Genomic DNA, 19022 nt, shown 5'->3' on the forward strand with positions numbered 1-19022 from the left:
TTAATAGGGATTAGGTGCCAGTTCATGCAGAACCTAGGTTCAAACTGAACTTTGCTGTTCAGAGATTTAGCAACAGGAAAAGCTAAACTGGTGTTTGACAAAGTCGGAGCTCTGACATCAGTGGGAAGTGAAACATTTTGGAATCAGTATTACTACAGCTACTAAATGTGACAGCTTCTCTCCAGCGGTCTCCTGCATCTCAGCGACTATGACTCATCCCCGCCTAGCCCATTCAGATGCTAGATGGGGATTCCTGACTGACAGCAGAGTATAAACAAAAGGAAGGACAATTAACCCCCCCCCCCCCCATAGTATCCATACCAGCCCTGAGTTTTAAGGGGGACCTCATGCAACATACAGGAAAAAAACTTAGGGTCCCCCCCAAAATCCACACTAGACCCCTATCCAAGCATGCAGCCTAAATAGTCATGAAGTGGGGCGATGTGTGAGTGCAGCAACCTCCTCCCTCCATACGTGGCAACATGCTCTCAGAGTTGGGGAGGTACCTTGCCCCTATGTTAATATGGACAGGATCCTCTTAAGGACACCAGGCTAGAGTTGAAGGGTCTGAAGACAGGGGGTTTATCAGAATACAGAAACCCCCTTTAACAATAAGGGGACCTCCAGATACTGGTCCACCTATGTGAATGAGTGTAAGGGGTAAACAGTAAATTAACACATTGACACTTTTTAACAAGTCCGTCCCCCCGCCATTCATTTTCAATGGCATCTAAACGCGGTGTGGTTTTGCTATGACTGTCCCGCGATAAATTACACTGCTAATTGCATCACACAAAGCCTGTTGCCCAAAAAGGAACAGAAGCTTATTTTGGGCTTCAAGCTTCGCAAAATGCTGTTTGTTACAATTGCTGTATGAATTATTGCGTGGCAATCACAGCAAAACCGCACCACGTTTAGATGCCATTGAAAATGAATGGTACCCGAACACATGTGGTGCCTTTTGCTGCTATTGCAGTGCGATTTGGGAACACAGGCAGAATTACGGTGATTCTGCCCGAGATCCCAAAATGCCAGATGTCAACATGGATTAACTGTATTTGTTCAACCTGCCTCAAGATCTGATGATACAATGTTATACTGCAGCAATCAAGTCTGTTCTCTGCATTTCCTTCACTGTTTGGCTTTGTTTAGCCTCCAAACAAGAAAGGGACAGACCACAGCCAGGACAACCTCCTCACAATCCGGGATTTATATGACTCCCGGATTAGGGAGTAGGCAGCGAGGTTCACTGCAGACCTGTCACATCCTGGACAGTATCATTTTCAACTGTTTCCCTCTGGTACACGTTAGAGATCACTGCACACCAGGACAAACAGACTTAAGAACAACTTTTTTCCACAAGCTATAACACTCAACAACTTCAATCCTCACTTGCACAACTACCACTTTGTACTGTTTGTACTGCTTCGGCATTTGCATGTTTATAGATCTCACAGTTAGTCATTGTTTATTTTGTGTTAACATATGTACAGTGCCTTGAAAAAGTATTCATCCTCCTTGAAGTTTTCCACATTTTGTCATGTCACAACCAAAAACGTAATGTATTTTATTGGGATTTTATTTGATAGACCAACACAAAGTGTATATTGTAAGCTCGAAAGAGTAAGGCCCTCTTACCCCTCGTACATTGTTTGTTATTGTTGTACTGTGTCATGTATTGTCCCCCCCCCCCCCATTGTACAGTGCTGAGCAAACCCTTTGGCGCTATATAAACTCGATGTAATAATAATAATAATAATAAAAGTGGCACATATTTGTGAAGTGGGAGGAAAATTATAAATAGTTTTAAATTTTTTTACAAATAAATATCTGAAAAGTGTGGCGTGCATTTGTATTCAGTCCCCTTTGCTCTGATACTCCTAACTAAAATCTAGTGGAACCAATTGCCTTCAGAAGTCACCTAATTAGTAAATAGAGTGTGTTATTTAATCTTAGTATAAATACAGCTGTTCTGTGAAGCCCTCAGAGGTTTGTTAGAGAACACTAGTGAACAAACAGCATCATGAAGGCCAAGGAACACACCAGACAAGTCAGAGATAAAGTTGTGGAGAAGTTTAAAGCAGGGTTAGGTTATTAAAAAATATCCCAAGCTTTGAACATGTCACAGAGCACTGTTAAATCCATCATCTGAAAATGGAAAGAGTATGGCACGACTGCAAACCTACCAAGACATGGCCGTCCACCTAAACTGATAGTCTAGGCAAGGAGAGCATTAATCAGAGAAGAGGCCCATAAAAAAGCTGCAGAGATCCACAGCCAGCTCAGGTGGGAGAATCTCTCCATGTGACAACTATTAGTTGTGCACTCCACAAATCTTGCCTTTATGGAAGAGTGGCAAGAAGAAAGCCATTTGTGAAAAAAAAAAAGCCATAAGAAATCCTGTTTGCAGCTTCCAAGAAGCCATGTGGGGGACAAAGCAAACATGTGGAAGAAGGTGTTCTGGTCAGATGAGAACAAAATTGGACTTTCTGGCCTAAAAGCAAAACGGTATGTGTGGCAGAAAACTAACACTGCACATCACCCTGAACGGACCATCCCCACCGTGAAACATGGTTGTGGCAGCATCATGTTGTGGGGATGCTTTTCTTCAGCAGGGACAGGGAAGCTCGTCAGAGTTGATGGGAAGATGGATGGAGCCAAATACAGGGCAATTATGGACGAAACCCTGTTAGAGTCTGCAAAAGACTTGAGGCTGGGGTAGAGGATCACCTCCCAGCAGGACAACCACCCTAAACGTACAGCCAGAGCTACAATGGAATGGTTTAGATCAAAGCATATTCATGTGTTAGAATGGCCCAGTCAAAGTCCAGACCTAAACCCAATCGAGAATCTGTGGCAAGTCTTGAAAATTGCTGTTCACAGACGCTCTCCATCCAATCTGACAGAGCTTGAGCTATTTTGCAAAGCAGAATAGGCAAAAATGTCACTCTCTAGATGATCTTTTTTCAAGGCAGTGTATATAGTAATTGTATGTGTAATTTAAAGTGATTGTAAACCTCAGGCATGAAATATGAACAAAGCATATCCCTCTATAATGTGTACTACTGTTGTTTCTGTCTGTTGCTTCACTCCTCTGCTATCAGCATGAGTCACGGCTGACAAGTTTTTCTGACACCAAGAGAAAAATGGTGACAGGGGAAGGACCTCCACCAGATTGTCAGTCTCAGCTCTGTTCTTCTGAGCTGTGTGAAGGAGGTGTGTCTCTTCCCTCTAACAAGCTTTCAAAGCTCTCCTCACTGAGCTCTGCAGAGTTGAATTTCAGCTCTCTAATCCCCTTTTTTGAATTCTCAGATAAGTGTTATAAATTCAGCACTTTGAAGGGATGTAGAGAAAAGAATATCACAGATAAACAGGTACAACATATGTAGAAGGATTTGTTTCATCTCACTGTATCACCCAATGCCAGTCACATCACTGAGTTTATGTATGGGTTTACAACCACTTTAAGCTAGCCATACATTGATCACAATTTGGCCATTTCAGCAGGGACCAGCTGAATTTCGATCCATGTATGGGCAGGTTAGTTGTACAGATGTCGATCTACCGATCGACTTCTGAATAACCACCCTGTCCGGTTTTTCCCAACCGGTCCTATTGATTGTAGTTGGCAGCACTGATCTGTGTATCCTGATGGCGGGGTAGTCTCCTGGCTGTCAAAATACATTAACTCAGTGGGAAGGGTTCCCCCATCTACCTTGCAAGGGGTAGATGAGGGAATTGGGTTATTTATTTTGTGTCCAAGCCACTGGCTGAACTAAAAAAATGAATAAAGTATGGGCTGCCTAAGATTTGCGCATTGTGTAATTGTTTCAATGTGTTTGTGTACTATATGTGTACATGCATGTACATGAATGGATATCTATGTGCAAAGTACACTGAAAGATATTTTAGACCTTTAAACTGTAGCCAAATTCTTTATATGCCTGTACATACAGTACTTTGTCAATAAAGCAGATTCTGATGTAAAAAAAAACAAAACAAAAGAGAATTTTATGACTAGTGTTTGCGAAACACATTAATGAAAGAACACCCTTGCCATCTAGTGGAAACAATAAAGAACTACATATCCAAGTGTGAGATTAAATATTTTCAAGGTGTTTTGCTAAAAGAATACACTCAATTCAGTGAGCTCCATGTCAACTACATGGTTCTAAAATCAATACCAGTATTTATCCCAGTATTTTTGCCCCAGAGGAATTCTTGAAATAATTTTAAGATCTTAGAAAGCCTCTTGTCAGAATACCACCTTAAAAGAAAGCTGCAAAAATCACTGGTTTCCTGATGCAGGATCTGCCAAGTGCCTTGCACCTAGAATTATTCTGGCACCCAGGGCTGCTGTTATAAACCACAGGGCCCCTTACAGCCAACCTGACAGGGCCCCTCCAAACCACAGGGCCCCATACAGCCAACCTAACAAGGCCCCCCCCCATCCCCACAAAAAAAACACAGTTTACTACGCTTCAGTTAAGAATAAACACAGTGAGTGATTGGTACCATGTTTGATCAGGAATGAAAGGGGCTGGTAAATTACTGGAACCGATCCCCTGTATGCTTCTCTCTGCAGTAGCTGAAAGCCATCCAGAGGGGAGGGGAAGAACACAGCTTTCAGCTGCTGCAGGGAGAGCCATACAGGGGATTGGTTGCAGTAATTGCCCCTTTCATCCTTCCTGCCCACATCCAATTCACCCAGCTGCCTGGGCCCCCCCTGCAGGCCTGGGCCCCGTACATGAAGACTGGTGGTACCCCCTTTTCCAAGGCCCTGCTGGCACCATTAGGTGGGATATCAATTAGCCACAGCTCAATGAACCCATAGTAACTTCTGGAGGTACTCTAAGGTTCCAAAGAACCCTGGTTGTGAATGGCTGATCTATACAATCCCTGTAATGAAAATGTTCAAGATGACTATTTTGTTAAGCTTTGAATCTTGAGACAAACAAAATTTTGGGTCTGGTTTGGAGGGACTGTCCTTATTTTGGGAAAAAATCCCTCTCCCTTGTTCCTCATCAGTTGTGATTTTTTGGTTGGCTTTACTATTGAACTATTCAAAGTCATAATATTACTTTAAAACTTATTTACAGCTAGTACCCTGTGGACACAGAACTGCAGACACAAACTCTGACTGTTAACTATGCTTTCAGTGTCCCCTGCAGTTATTTGATGAGCAAAGAAATATCACCTGAGAGAGCGATACTACCTCTGAATAAATCAAGAACCACCTTTCCACAGATGAAAACTTGGCAGAAGTGTATAGCATGAGATATAACATTACCCTATCAACCAGTGTTACCTGTGGTGCACTGAAAGGGCTACAGAGTGCTGTGCTGCATATCTCATATTAATAAGTTGCTTGTAAAATATTATGGATGAAAAATATAAGCAGCCATAATGCCACATAGTCTAGTCTATGCAAAATGTTTTTCTTTTTCTATTAAACTAAACTCCATTAAAGCAGCCAAATACACCAAGGAAATAAATCTACATGAACAATTGACCTGCAAGAGGACTATAGGTTTGTTCATTTAGTCTCAGTGTTCCAGGTACCCACCAGATCGCATAGCCAAGTCCTCAAATATGCATTGTAGCAAAGACAGGACAGCTTGGTCAACACCACATTCTAATCTGCCAACTGGCCAATGTAGTAGCAGGAGCACAGTGATGAGCTTGATCATCTGCTCATTTAACCCTTTCCTCTTGTTAGCCTGTTCCCAGTCAACACATGCACAAGACAGCAGAGCCTGATTGGCTCCTAGTGCTGCTCCTCTACTATCTGGTTCTGATTTTTAAGGGATTTCCAAAAGCTAATAAAGAACTGAAGAAAATTCAGGTGCATTAGTTGCTTTTAAAATAGATTTATAAAGTGTATGCCTGGGCAAATTAAAAACACATACTCAGGAAATATTGTATTTGTGAGAAATGCACATTTTCTCTTATTTTGCCTCTATGAAATGCTGCACTGTAAAATCTATTTTCTGGAGTCCTCTGAGGGACAGAGAAATTCAGGAACAGTCAGCTTATACTGTCACCTACAGGAGTTTGGGACAAAAGCAACAGAACATTTTTTAGCTATTCCCTGTATAAACCTTCCTTTATTCAGTATGCTTCTAATTTGTAGAAGGCAGTAGCAGGGTAAAGCAAAAAACACAGAAGGATGGGATCTGTGGCCCTCAATGGACTCTAGAAATAAAATGTACAGTACTTGCAAAAATCCTATTTTCTTTCTCATCCATTGAGGGACACAGGAACTGGGAACTGTCTGCAGCTCAGGACTACCTGAAAGCCCAACACCCAAATCTGAACCTGATGTAGTGATGTACACTGCAAGAGGAGGAGGAGCTGCCAAAAACCAAGGAAGGCCACAGAGGATCAACTTGAAACTAAAGGCCAGGACACAAGAGATCACTTCTAGGGGGAATGACTCCACCCAAAGGAATACTGAGCCTGAGCCAGCAGGAGGCCATAAAACCAAAAATCCTCCAAAACAGGAAAAACCACAAAACTACGTGATAAAGAAAAGACAGAGTAAAAAAAGATGAAATAGATAACACAAAAAAAATAACTGGGACAAGTCTCCTGGAGGACAGGCCTCAGAGGGACCTTTGAAAAAAAAATGGTCCAAAAGAGAATACCAATCAGTCTACTTGTGCAGGTCCACTTACATTCCCAACCATTAGGATGCAAGAAAGGAATGTTCCAAGAAAAAAATGAGGTTGCCTGGCCATGCAACCAATCTCATAACAAGCTATTCAAAGAATCTGAGAATCCTCATAGTGTAATATTTCATAAGGATAGATAAGTGACTCCTGTGACTGTTAGAGGACTCAAAGATACCAATCATGAAGTCAACCTGACTAAAAACAAGAGTAGGGTGCACAAGAGGTAACCTTCAAGGGTATGGAGTCATGAAGGTATACTGCAACCACAGATTGGTGCAAAGACACACCAAAAAGAACAAAGCTTAGGACTCTGCAGGACCTAGGAAAAAGATCTGTCTTAATGTGGGCTTCCAGAAGTAGTGGGATAGAATCATGTGGCATAAATATGTGGTTAATCCTGGAAAAAGTATTATGTGAGTGGAAAATTAAAATATAATTGCATCACAATTGCTCCCTCCAAAGTGTCAATGAGAGAATAATGCATAAGGCCAGATTTGAAAGTATTATAAAAGCTAGAGGGATCCTGGAAATATAGTGATTTATTTTAAAATGGATAAATGACTTAGATTAGAGTCTCCTCATATTATGAGGGTCTCTCTTTTATGTGAGTCAACTACTGTCAGAAGAATAGGGTCTGAGTGATATTTGGAGTGTAGTGTGAGACCAGTGTTGTCTTGGTGTCTTGAAGTACACCCACTAGAATTAGATATCTACCACCTGGGTCTTTAATTTCAGTTTTTAAGCTGAAGAAGGCAGAATGTCTGAGGCCAATCAGGACACTCATTTGCTTCACTTTTGTGCAGGAGAGGTAAATGTGGTGGTAGGATGGTCCTAAGAATTAAGATGCTGCACAGACAGATTTGCAGAGAAGTGGGTCTCATGGAGGCAGGCCATATCTGCATGTAGGGCAGAAAATGATCAGAATGCTTTTTATTAGGGGACTGATTTACTTTCCTTTAACTGATAACATGGTTAATGGAGTCATATGTTTAGACAGTAAGGGGACAGAATTGCACCATGTGCCAAATACACCCCAGGGAGAAAAGGTAGGAAGACGAAATAAGGAGAGTAATGGGTTAGGCAGAAGAACAAGGGGTGGAAAACAGACACACAGAAGATTAACTATAATATAAAATATTTGTATATACTTTCATTTTTTGGCTGGGTTGGAGAAGGCACACTGTAATAGTTATGGAATGGGGTGATACAGTGTCCAACCTCAATGAAGTAGGCAGCAGCAATCAAAAAAGTAAGAAAAACATTATAGATAAGAAAGGAAACTTGCAGAGTGCATAGATAATATGAGGGCTGAAATCACTACTTGGGTGTCACACAGATGTAAATGGTATGTGATCTTGGTAAGGTAGGCTTTATCTCTAGAAAGTGCTTCAAGAGTTCCGGTAACTGTATGCCCATGTCACCCAGTGGGACTAATGTGTTAGCAGAAAAAAAACATAAAAATGTAAGCTGTTGAGACATTAACCAAAACCATAGGGGTAATATATAGTAACTACTATGAGATGGCTATGAGAACATATTTAAAAAAGCATTAAAAAAAAGAGCTCTGCAGAAGCAAAATACATTTTGAGAAAATAAAGGCTGGTAGCCAAAGTGGTACCGGGTCTATGAAAGCGTAAATCCCTTGGAGTCAGTGATACCAGAGCTCTTGTAAAGTGTCCCAGTTGTCTGTAAAAGCAGTAAAAATAATTGGTATGGAAAAAGAATCAAAACAAGACAGCATTACCAAATTAGTTCTATAAATTGTTTGCCCCAGGTCCGGGGGTAATGGGAGCACTGGTAAATACTACCATAAAAGCTAACAGATTTTTTTGGCATACAAATAGATGGAAAATCTACAATGTGGCATTTGTATTGAAAATTTTGTAGACTTCTGATATAGTTTGTAAATTCTTGCTATGAGGGCATCCACCTACAGTAGGTCTTCAGGCCAGCTGTGTGCTGTTTGGAAGTATTGTGCACTGCTTTCTGTGACATTGCTGCAAGCTGTACTAGGAGATCTTGTTGGGAGGACAGGGTCTGTAGTGAGTAACTTAGATTCCTCTGCAGGGAAGCTGACTTCTTCCTTGTCTTCACTACAGTGACTGTGAATGGAAGGACATGGGAGAGGGTGAGATGAAGCATAGGCTCTGGATGACATTTTGACAGAGGCATGGGCCATTGCTTCCTTGATCATTTGTGTTTTTACTTTGAGACAGGAGTTTCTATGTACCATGATGAGCAGCTTGGGCATTCACTGACAGTGAAAGAAGGTTTGGTCGCAAGGACTGCCATTGAGATTAGAAAATTGCTGCCTTGTTATCTAGGTGGTGCAGAGCTCTATTAAAGCACACCTGTTGTGAAGAACAACGCACATGCACATCCCAAATACAATGTAAGTTTTAAAATAATGGATGGAGTCTGTCTGCTTTCTCTCTCTGAAGATGTCTTCTATTTAAAAGGATGATATTTTGTGTAGCAAATCTGTACAATTTTATATAGTGTCTCAGAAAGAATACAGTGGAATTTAATATTACTGGCTGAAACATGCCTACTCTCTTCTTCTGTAACTGCCTCCTATTAAAAAAAAGTTAGATTCTGTGCAGGAAATCTGTGTAATTTTTAAAATCAATCTCAGAAAAAATTATAGCCTAAGTAAAACATTCTGAATGAAATGTATATCAAAATAGGTTTAAAAGATGTGGTGCAATTCTGTAACATTTGTCTATTATCTAAAAAAGTAGAAAATTATCAGATGCAGTCTGCCTGATCTCACCCTCAGAAATTTCAACCTATCCAAAATATTTTACAAGGTGTGCTTGAAGTTGGTAACATATTTCTGTTAAAATTTAGAATAAAAATAAAATAAATTTTTCAGATGCAATTTGCTTGCTTTGTCCCTCAAAATTTGCTGTTAGTCCAAAATGGCTTAAAAGCTGTATGGCAAATTTGAAAACTTTTTTCTGAATTTAGTCTGGGAAGAACAACCCAAATTTTTTTTTGCAGTATGCAGTATAATTACTCTTTCCCTCAAAAATAGCAGCCTGTCAAAACAGGCTTAACAGATGTGCTGCATATGTGAATTTTTTTTGTTTCCAAATTCAAATAAAGAGGCACAAATGTTTCAGTTCCAGATGTAATATTCCTGCTCTGTCCCTCAAAAATTGTGGCCTGGGCAAAAGGCCTAATAGCTTTGGTGCAAATCTATAACATTTTTAATTTTCAGTCTTCAAACAAAAAAAAATTATGTCATGTTCACATAGAAATAAAATCTGTTTTGCAAAGCTGTAAATAAATGCATGTCTTCGGTCTGTAAAAAAAAGAACACACGAAATAGCAAAAAAAAGGCTTAAAGCTGTGCTGCAAATCTTTCTCCGAAATAGCAGCCTATTAAAAAGATTGAAAGTCTTTGCTGCAGATCTGTGTATATATATATATATATATATATATATATATATATATATATAATCTTTTATTGCAAGATGCAGTCTGCTTACTTTCTCTCCTAGAAATTGCAGCCTCTCCAAACAGGCTTAAAAGCTGTGCTGTAGATGTGTGAATTTTTTTGTTTTCTAGTTGAAACAGACACAGATGTGTCAGTTCCAGGTGCAAAATGCATGCTCATCTCCTCATAAAGTGTGGCCTGGGCAAAAAAGCTAAATAGCTGTGGCGCAAATCTGTAACACTGTGCAATTGATTTGCTCACAAAAATGTCAGCCTGTCCAACAAGAATTAAGATCTGTGTTGTAAATCTGTAAAACGTTTACATTTTTAGTCTGTGAAAAAAAAACAATTTTTTTTATTGCAAGATACAACCTTCTTGCTCTCTCCCTTAGACATAGCAGCTTGTCCACAGAAGCTAAAAGTGTTACTAAACCCACAACAGTAAAATCTGTCTCTATATGCAGTAAAGCATGCTTGTTATACTCACTGTGGAACATAAGGGGTTAATCCTCTGCATTGTGTAAAAACGCTGTTTGATCTTGACTTCTCTGATCCTCCCCTTCTTCCAGTGTCTCCCTCCTATCTCCTGATAAGACAGATCATGTGGAGTCACTCTGAACATACTCAGTTTGTTGTGTATTGCTAGAGAGGTTTTTTTTTTCTTAGGGGAGTGCATGTGATCAACACACGGCCAATCAGCACTGTCCAGATAGAGGTCAGGGGTTCTGCATCCTCCTAGAGCAAATTAGAAACTCCTTCTACAAGCTTTAATCAGTTGTCAGGAAACTAGTGAAACTAATGCTATTTCCCGTGCAACTAATGCTAATTCCCGTGCAGCTACCGCTTATTCTCGTGCAGCTAATGCTTATTCCCGTGCAGCTAATGCTTGTTCACGTGTACCAGCACATAGACAAGCCCAGGCTAATATCCAGCGTGCACTGACACAAAGGCGAACCCGCATTGGCGCCAAACTGCCTATTTAAAGGAGACTCAGCTCTGTGTACTGATGTTCTTCAGCTTCCTGTGACCCGTGTTCCTGCTTGTACTGTGGATTCCAGATTCTGACCTCGGCTTGCCTTAGACTACTCTCTGTCTGATCTCCTGGTGCTGACCTTGGCTTACCTCTTACTATTCCCTACCTGGTCTCCTGGTGCTGACCTTGGCTTGCTACAGGACCTCGCTCTGCTTGCTAAACTGGTATTGACACCGACCTGCCTCTTGACCACGCTGCTATCTTACGGTGTATGGCCCTGGCTCATCTTGACTACATCCCTGACTGTGGCAATCACTTGCTATCAAGCTATTGGCACCTTTGCTTCTTTGAGCCTTGTACCTCTGTCACCATATTCAGGGTGCTCTGACCAGGGCCGCAAGGGAAGCCCTCTCATCAACTCAGTCTTCCTATTGCCAGCAGAACTGCCTTAGCACAAACCCTGTTAACCCTACACTGGGCCTCAGCAGCCAACTGGACTCTAATCTTTGCCTGCTAATACCACCAGTATATCATGACTTGTTGATGTTTTCGACATTCACTAAACTTGACTATAACTTAGTACACATCAGAGAAGGGGACAAGTGGAAGATAGCATTTTGAACTCTCTGGGCATTTCGAATACCTGGTGATGCCTTTTGGCTTGTGTAATGCCCCTTCCACTGGTTACCTAGATCTCTTCCTAGTCTATTACCTGGACGACATCCTGATCTTCTCTTCCTCTCTGGAATTGTATCGCATTCATGTAAAGAAAGTTTTGACTGTCTTGAAAGTGCATGGACTGTATGCAAAAGCAGAAAAAGGTGAGTTTGAAAGACAATCTATTCAATTTCTGGGGTTGGTGATCTCTACAGAAGGAATTGCTATGGACCCTCAAAAGGTTTCCTCCATCCTTGAATGGCCAGCACCCAAAGACAAGAAGGGAGTTCAGAGATTTGTGGGATTTGCTAATTTTTGTCGCAAATTTATAAAAAGCTTCTCTGTCATCATTACTCCCATCACACAACTTACCTGCCAACACACACGGTTCCAGTGGACCAGTGGCCTTTGACAAACTAAAGGGCCTCTTTACCTCAGCACCTGTTCTCCAGCATCCTGATCCAGCTCTGCCGTATGTGCTTAAAGTTGACGCAGGTCCTAAAGTTATACTGCATCCTGCGGCCTTTTTCTCTCAGAGGTTGAGCCAATCAGAGAGGAATTATGATGTGGGTGACAGGGAATTGCTGGCAATCAAATCAGCACTAGAAGAGAGTGGAGATACCTACTGTGCTAATCTTCACGAACCACAAAAACCTTGAGTACCTTAGGTCCGCTAAATGGTTGAGGCCTCGACGAGCCAGGTGGGCTCTTTTCTTTTCAAGATTTTCTTTCCACATCACGTATCATCCAGAATCCAAGAATGGCAAGGCAGACGCCTTATCTTTCATGCTTCCAGATACCTCTGAATCATCTTCATCAGACACCATCTTGTCATCCCAGAACTATTTGTTGATACATGCTGACCTGATATCTTCTATTAAACAAGCTTCGGCAGTCTGCCCTGAACCTGACAGCACCATTTGTCAGAAATGAGAGGGTATGTGGAATCGGAAATTCGTCCATGGGTACTCAGCACTTTCCATGACCACCCACTGGTAGGACACTTTGGAGCATATAGTATAAGACATTAAAACTGATCCAATGTTCCTTCTGGTGACCAAACCTTAACCAAGACTGTAAGGACTGTAGGAACTCATGCAACAAGGGCGATCGATCTAAATCATGGGGCCTAATAAGACCATTGCCTGTTCCCAAACGCCCGTGGGAATTGATTTCCATGGACTTGATCGTGGACCTTCCTCATTCTGAAGTGTTTCCTTCTATCTTTGTGGTCATAGACCGTTTATCCAAGATGGCCCACTTTATTCCTATGATTGGGACTCCTACAGCTTCACATGTCTTCATTAAAGAAGTAGTGTGGTTACACGGGGTACCAAGGAACATTGTGTCTGACAGAGGTGTACAATTCACTTCTAGATTTTGGAAATCGGTCTGCAAGGCCCTGAGAATCGAGATCTGCTTATCCTCTGCATACCAACAATGGCCAGACAGAGCATACTAATCAAACCCTGGAGCAGTATCTCAGATGTTACTCTTCCTTTTCACAGGATGATTGGGCTGCTCTGCTGTCCCTTGCAGAATTTGCATATAACAATGCAGTCTATTCTTCCACAAATCAGGCTCCCTTTTGGGCTAACAACGGGTTCCACCCCACCTTCCTACCAGATATCATGCCAGAAACAAAGTTGCCCGTGGTCCAAGATAAGCTAGCTTTTCATCAATCTAACTCTCAGCTACTCCAAGAAGTCATGTACAAAGCTCAAGAAGACAGCAAAAGATACTATGACAAAAAACGGAGAGGGGAGTTAGTTAGTTCTACAAGAAAAAGACAAAATCTGGCTATCCACAGCTAAGCTGAAGCTTGCATGCCCTACACGGAAGTTGGGTCCAAGATATATTGAGCCATTTGAGGTAAAAAGGAAAATCAATCCTGTGGCCTATGAGCTGGTGTTACCCAGTACTTACAAGATCCACCCAGTGTTTCATGTCTCGCCGCTGAAGCCAGCTGTACCTGATCACTTTCCTGGGAGAAGTGTGCCACCACCTCCACCTGTAACTGCAGGTGGTGAATTGGAGTTTGAAGTTGAATCCATCTTGAACTGTAGAAGGCGAGGAGGTCAAACTCAGTATCTCATAAAATGGAAGGGTTACCCCCCTGAAGAGAATACCTGGGAGCCAGAAGAAAATATTCATGCCCCTGAATTACTCCAAGACTTTGCCAACAGGTTCCCAGAAAAGATGGCCAGAGTGGGCATCTGGAGGCTGCCCATTGGGCTGGCATTGTCAGGTAACTAGTGCAGCTAATGCTAATTCTTCTTCAGCTAGTGCCAATTCCCGTGCAGCTAATGCTAACTCTCATGCACCTAATGCTCGTTCATGTGTACCAGCATATAGACAAGCCCAGGCTAATATCAAGCGTACACTGACATGTAGGCAATCCCGCATTGGCGCCAAGCTGCCTATTTAAAGGAGACTCAGCTGTACTGCAAATCTCACAATTATGTTCTCTTAAGCCACAAGAAAATAGGTAATTTTTTTTTATTTCCAGAATAACTCCACCTGCTCTTTCCTTCTCAAATTGAATCATAGCAAAAAAGAAGTACAATTTTTCTGTCTTCAGTGTCAGAAAAAATACATTGTGATTTTTAATTGATTGATAAAACCTGCTTAGTCTCTTCCTTTTCTACTGTGGTAGTGTACAGTGCAAGATTTATGGCTCTTGACTTTGACATAATAAAATGAAATGCTTACATACTAAGCAATTCTTTACAATTTCTGGCTGCTACAGTAACATTTCTTGAAAAAAATATTACTCACATCTCACCCTTACATTGCTGCCCAATGCCTATTCAAGCTGCTTATATACTCTCCAAACTATTTGGCTATTATTTTTGAAATGTGACACTTAATTTATTTATTTTGGCATACAAACTGCATCAGCTCTAGAATTTGTCTTGATTTTGAGGCATTTGTATGCACTCTGTGTTGAACTTTTTATAACATTTTAGACCACAGTGTGGTAGTTAAAAGAATATAACAAGATATGGTGCAAAACCTATATTGCCACTGCTTGCCAATGTGTACGAAGTTGATTGCTTCAGCCTTATTTATTTATTTTTTTCAAAGTATTCTTCTATTAGATTTTAGCTATATTGTGTCTGCTATTTCCACAGCTAAATTGCTGCTACATAAAAATTATCATTTGTCTTTGCAAAAAGAAACTAACAAAAAACATGAAGGGAAAATGAATCATATTGGATTGCCACTGCTGTACATAACCTAAGGAATAATGTAAACAATATCATTACATGTAATTTATGGCAGCTCTATATGCAAAGATGAAAGAAAGGAAACAGAAGGCGCAAAGGATAAAAAACACTCACAAGAGTAATAAGAAAACAAGCTCATCTGTGTATATGGGGTAACCGTTCAACATCCTGCAGGCACCACTGGTGGCATGAGGGATGTGTGCTGGGCTGATGGAGTAGTAAGAAGACACAGTATGAGTCAATTCTGCAGTGTGATTGTGTTGTGTGGCCGATCCAGTGGCGTCTGTACAGGAAGGGACCGTGGAACCAGCCTGGAGCACACCAGCGGAAATTACATCACTGGCCAATAGAAGGAGCTAGAGGCTTTGAGCGTGTTACCTGCTTGTCCCATGTCTATATCTTCTGATTCAACTGACCTTCTGCCAGTGTGCCAGTGTGCACTGGCCACAAAATACCATCACACTGCAGGATTGACTCTTACTGTGCCTTCTTATTACTCCATCAGCCCAGCATACATCCCCTATGCCACTGGTGGTGCCTGCAGGTCACCCTAAATACACAAATGAGCTTGTTTTCTTATTACTCTTGCGAATGTTTCAATCCTTTGCCATTAAATACAGTTTTATCTGCTGCACTTTGATGGGCGCCTTCTGTTTCCTTTCTTTTGTATTTGCATATACAGTATCTCACAGAAATGAGTACACCCCTGACATTTTTGTAAATATTTTATATCTTTTCATGTGACAACACTGAAGAAATGACACTTTGCTACAACTTAAAGTAGTGAGTGTACAGCTTGTATAACAATATAAATTTGCTGTCTCTTCAAAATAACTCAACACACAGCAATTAATGTCTAAACCGCTGGCAACAAAAGTGAGTACACCCCTAAGTGAAAATGTCCAAATTGGGCCCAAAGTGTCAATATTTTGTGTGGCCTGCTTTAACCCTATTGGACATGGAGTTCACCAGCGCTTCACAGGTAGCCACTGGAGTCCTCTTCCACTCCTCCATGACATCACTGAGCTGGTGGATGTTAGAGACCTTGCGCTCCTCCACCTTCCATTTGAGGATGCCCCACAGATACTCAATAGGGTTTAGGTCTGGAGGCATGCTTGGCCAGTCCATCACCTTTACCCTTAGCTTCTTTAGCAAGGCAGTGGTCGTCTTGGAGGTGTGTTTGGGGTCGTTATCATGTTAGAATACTGCAGCCCAGTCTCCGAAGGGAGGGGATCATGCTCTGCTTCAGTATGTCACAGTACATGTTGGCATTCATGGTTCCCTTAATGAACTGTAGCTCTGCAGTGTCGGCAGCACTCATGCAGCCTCAGACCATGACACTCCCACCACCATGCTTGACTGTAGGCAAGACACACTTATCTTTGTACTCCTCACCTGTTTGCTGCCACACATGCTTGACATCATCTGAACCAAATAAGTTTATCTTGGTCTCATCAGACCACAGGACATGGTTCCAGTAATCCTTAGTCTGCTCATCTTTAGCAAATTGTTTGCGGGTTTTCTTGTGCATCATCTTTAGAAGAGGCTTCCTTCTGGGACGACAGCCATGTAGACCGATTTGATGCAATGCGCGGCGTATGGTCTGAGCACTGACAGGCTGACCCCCCACCCCTTCAACCTCTGAAGCAATGCTGGCAGCACTCATACGTCTATTTCCCAAAGACAACCTCTAGATATGACACTGATCACGTGCACTCAACTTCTTTGGTCAACCATGGAGAAGCCTGTTCTGAGTGGAACCTGTTCTGTCTCTCCAACCTAAGCATTGAAAGTGTGATCTCTGTAACTTACAGTTCTGATGAGATAGCTATAACTCCAATCTTAGTTGAATAACACAGGCAGCGACTCGATCCAGACGACACCTTGTAGATCTTGTGAAGGTTATTCCATAAACTGAGAGAATCTTACAACAATGAACATCAGATAAGTCAAAAGATCATAATGTTATCTACTCCATAAGACATGAGGCTTAAAGCTGAGGTGCGTTACTGGGAAAAATAACAAAAGGGTGGAGCTATCTATACAGCATGAACTAAACCCAAGGAAAGGGAGGAGCAGAGACAAAATACAAAAAACACTTAAAGGCATATGACAGTCATGTGAAACATGACAGAACCTGTCCTGTTAAACCGCTGTATGGTCTTGGCCACTGTGCTGCAGCTCTGTTTCAGGGTCTTGGCAATCTTCTTATAGCCTAGGCCATCTTTATGTAGAGCAACAATTCTTTTTTTCAGATCCTCAGAGAGTTCTTTGCCATGAGGTGCCATGTTGAACTTCCAGTGACCAGTATGAGAGAGTGAGAGCGATAACACCAAATTTAACACACCTGCTCCCCATTTACACCTGAGACCTTGTAACACTAATGAGTCACATGACACCAGGGAGGGAAAATAGCTAATTGGGCCCAATTTGGACATTTTCACTTAGGGGTATACTCATTTTTGTTGCCAGCAGTTTAGACATTAATGGCTGTGTGTTGCGTTATTTTTAGGGGACAGAAAATTTACACTGTTATTCAAGCTGTACACTCACTACGTCACATTGTAGCAAAGTGTCATTTCTTCAGTGTTGTCACATGAAAAGATATAAAATATTTACAAAAATGTGAGGGGTGTACTCACTTCTGTGAGATACTGTAGAGCTGGCTTTGCTCAGAGGATGGCTGCCACTAATTAGTGCTGACCTTTAGGCTGATTGCCCAAGAGACTTTTAATAGACTCCTTGTGTACTTATGAACATTATACCTTTATTCCACAGTGTTTTATGTCATTGCCATCTCCTGCATCAGTTTATATATATTTATTGTTTTCATATATAACTTCATCTCTGTACACCAGAATTACCTCTTTATTACATGTCATTTATGTGATGCCAGTATATGGAGTCACTGATACTGTCCCTGAGAATGGTAATGTTCTGTAAAATCACATACAACTTCAGGGCACTGCCACGTGTTATTTGAAGGATTTGGTTATTTACAATGTTGTCCTTTCAGATGACTCAAAATACCCTCTCCTGCTGGATGATCATTTTTAAAAATGAATTAACTTAATGAATGAATGAATCTGGTCTGGAAAGCACCACAATGCAGAGTCCATGGTCCCAAGGTCACATTGCAGGCTAGCTCCACATGTTTAGTTTAGTGCAGTGCTCGTAATGTCTTCAAAGCTAGGCTGGGGAAACACCATTCCAGACAGCTGATTTATAAAGACCAGCTGAAGCAACGGTGTCTGCAAGGAATCCTGACTGAAGTTAAAGGAAAGAAATGTATAAACCAAAAAAAGTCAGGAAAAAAAATAGACTTTTTCAGCAGAACTGAAGAAAATGTGCCCAGTCTTCTAGGACTTTAGCAAAAACCTAAGTCATGGTGGGTAGACGAGAGGTTATGGGGTTGGCTCATAATTTTTCTGTTTGCCAGGGTCCCAACCTTCTATGGATGGCAGTATAACAGATTGTATATGACTACTTTATGATCTTTACAGAAGCTTCCAGCTCCTAACTTCATTTTTGAGCCAATAGTGCTGCATCTATTCCACTGAAATCTCAGGGACTTCTAGTAGCTCTGCCCAGTTCTCTCCTGCTTGACTACAGAATACCTCCCCTGAACATTATGAAGATGCTGAGAGGAGGTGTTCAGTAGTCCAGCGTAGATGAACCTAGACATAAATGATAGCACTGCTTTGGATTTCAGTGCAGCAGAGGCAGCATTATCAGCTCATACAGGAAGTTGAAGCATAATCCATTGCAGGCTGATCAACAGATATTTTCTGAATTTGTAAGTGGATGAAATAAGGGGAAATGTGTGCAAATATGTATTATATATGTGTTTTTTTTATTTTGTTCTGTCATACACTTTACATTTTTTTTATGCATATATGGCTACATTCATTGGTGCTTTTTTATATTTACTGGAGTATGGCTTTACATTTTGAATGAATAACCCAACAAATCCATTTTCATTTTTAAGGATGTCGGAAAGTCACTCACCTGCACTTTAGTGTTCCGTTAAAAAAAAAGCACCAAAAT

The 19022-nt window shown here is 41.2% G+C and overlaps 1 protein-coding gene across 2 annotated transcripts in view; it reads right to left on the reverse strand.

Annotated features, from left to right (window-relative positions):
• The window catches only part of PRKCG (protein kinase C gamma), a 470455-nt gene that overhangs the window by 46628 nt on the left and 404805 nt on the right, over positions 1 to 19022 (reverse strand). The window lies entirely within an intron of this gene.

Source organism: Staurois parvus, unplaced genomic scaffold (genome assembly GCF_062004578.1).
Source record: "Staurois parvus isolate SC_StPar_1 unplaced genomic scaffold, SC_StPar_1.0 ptg000548l, whole genome shotgun sequence".
Taxonomy (NCBI): Eukaryota; Metazoa; Chordata; class Amphibia; order Anura; family Ranidae; genus Staurois; species Staurois parvus.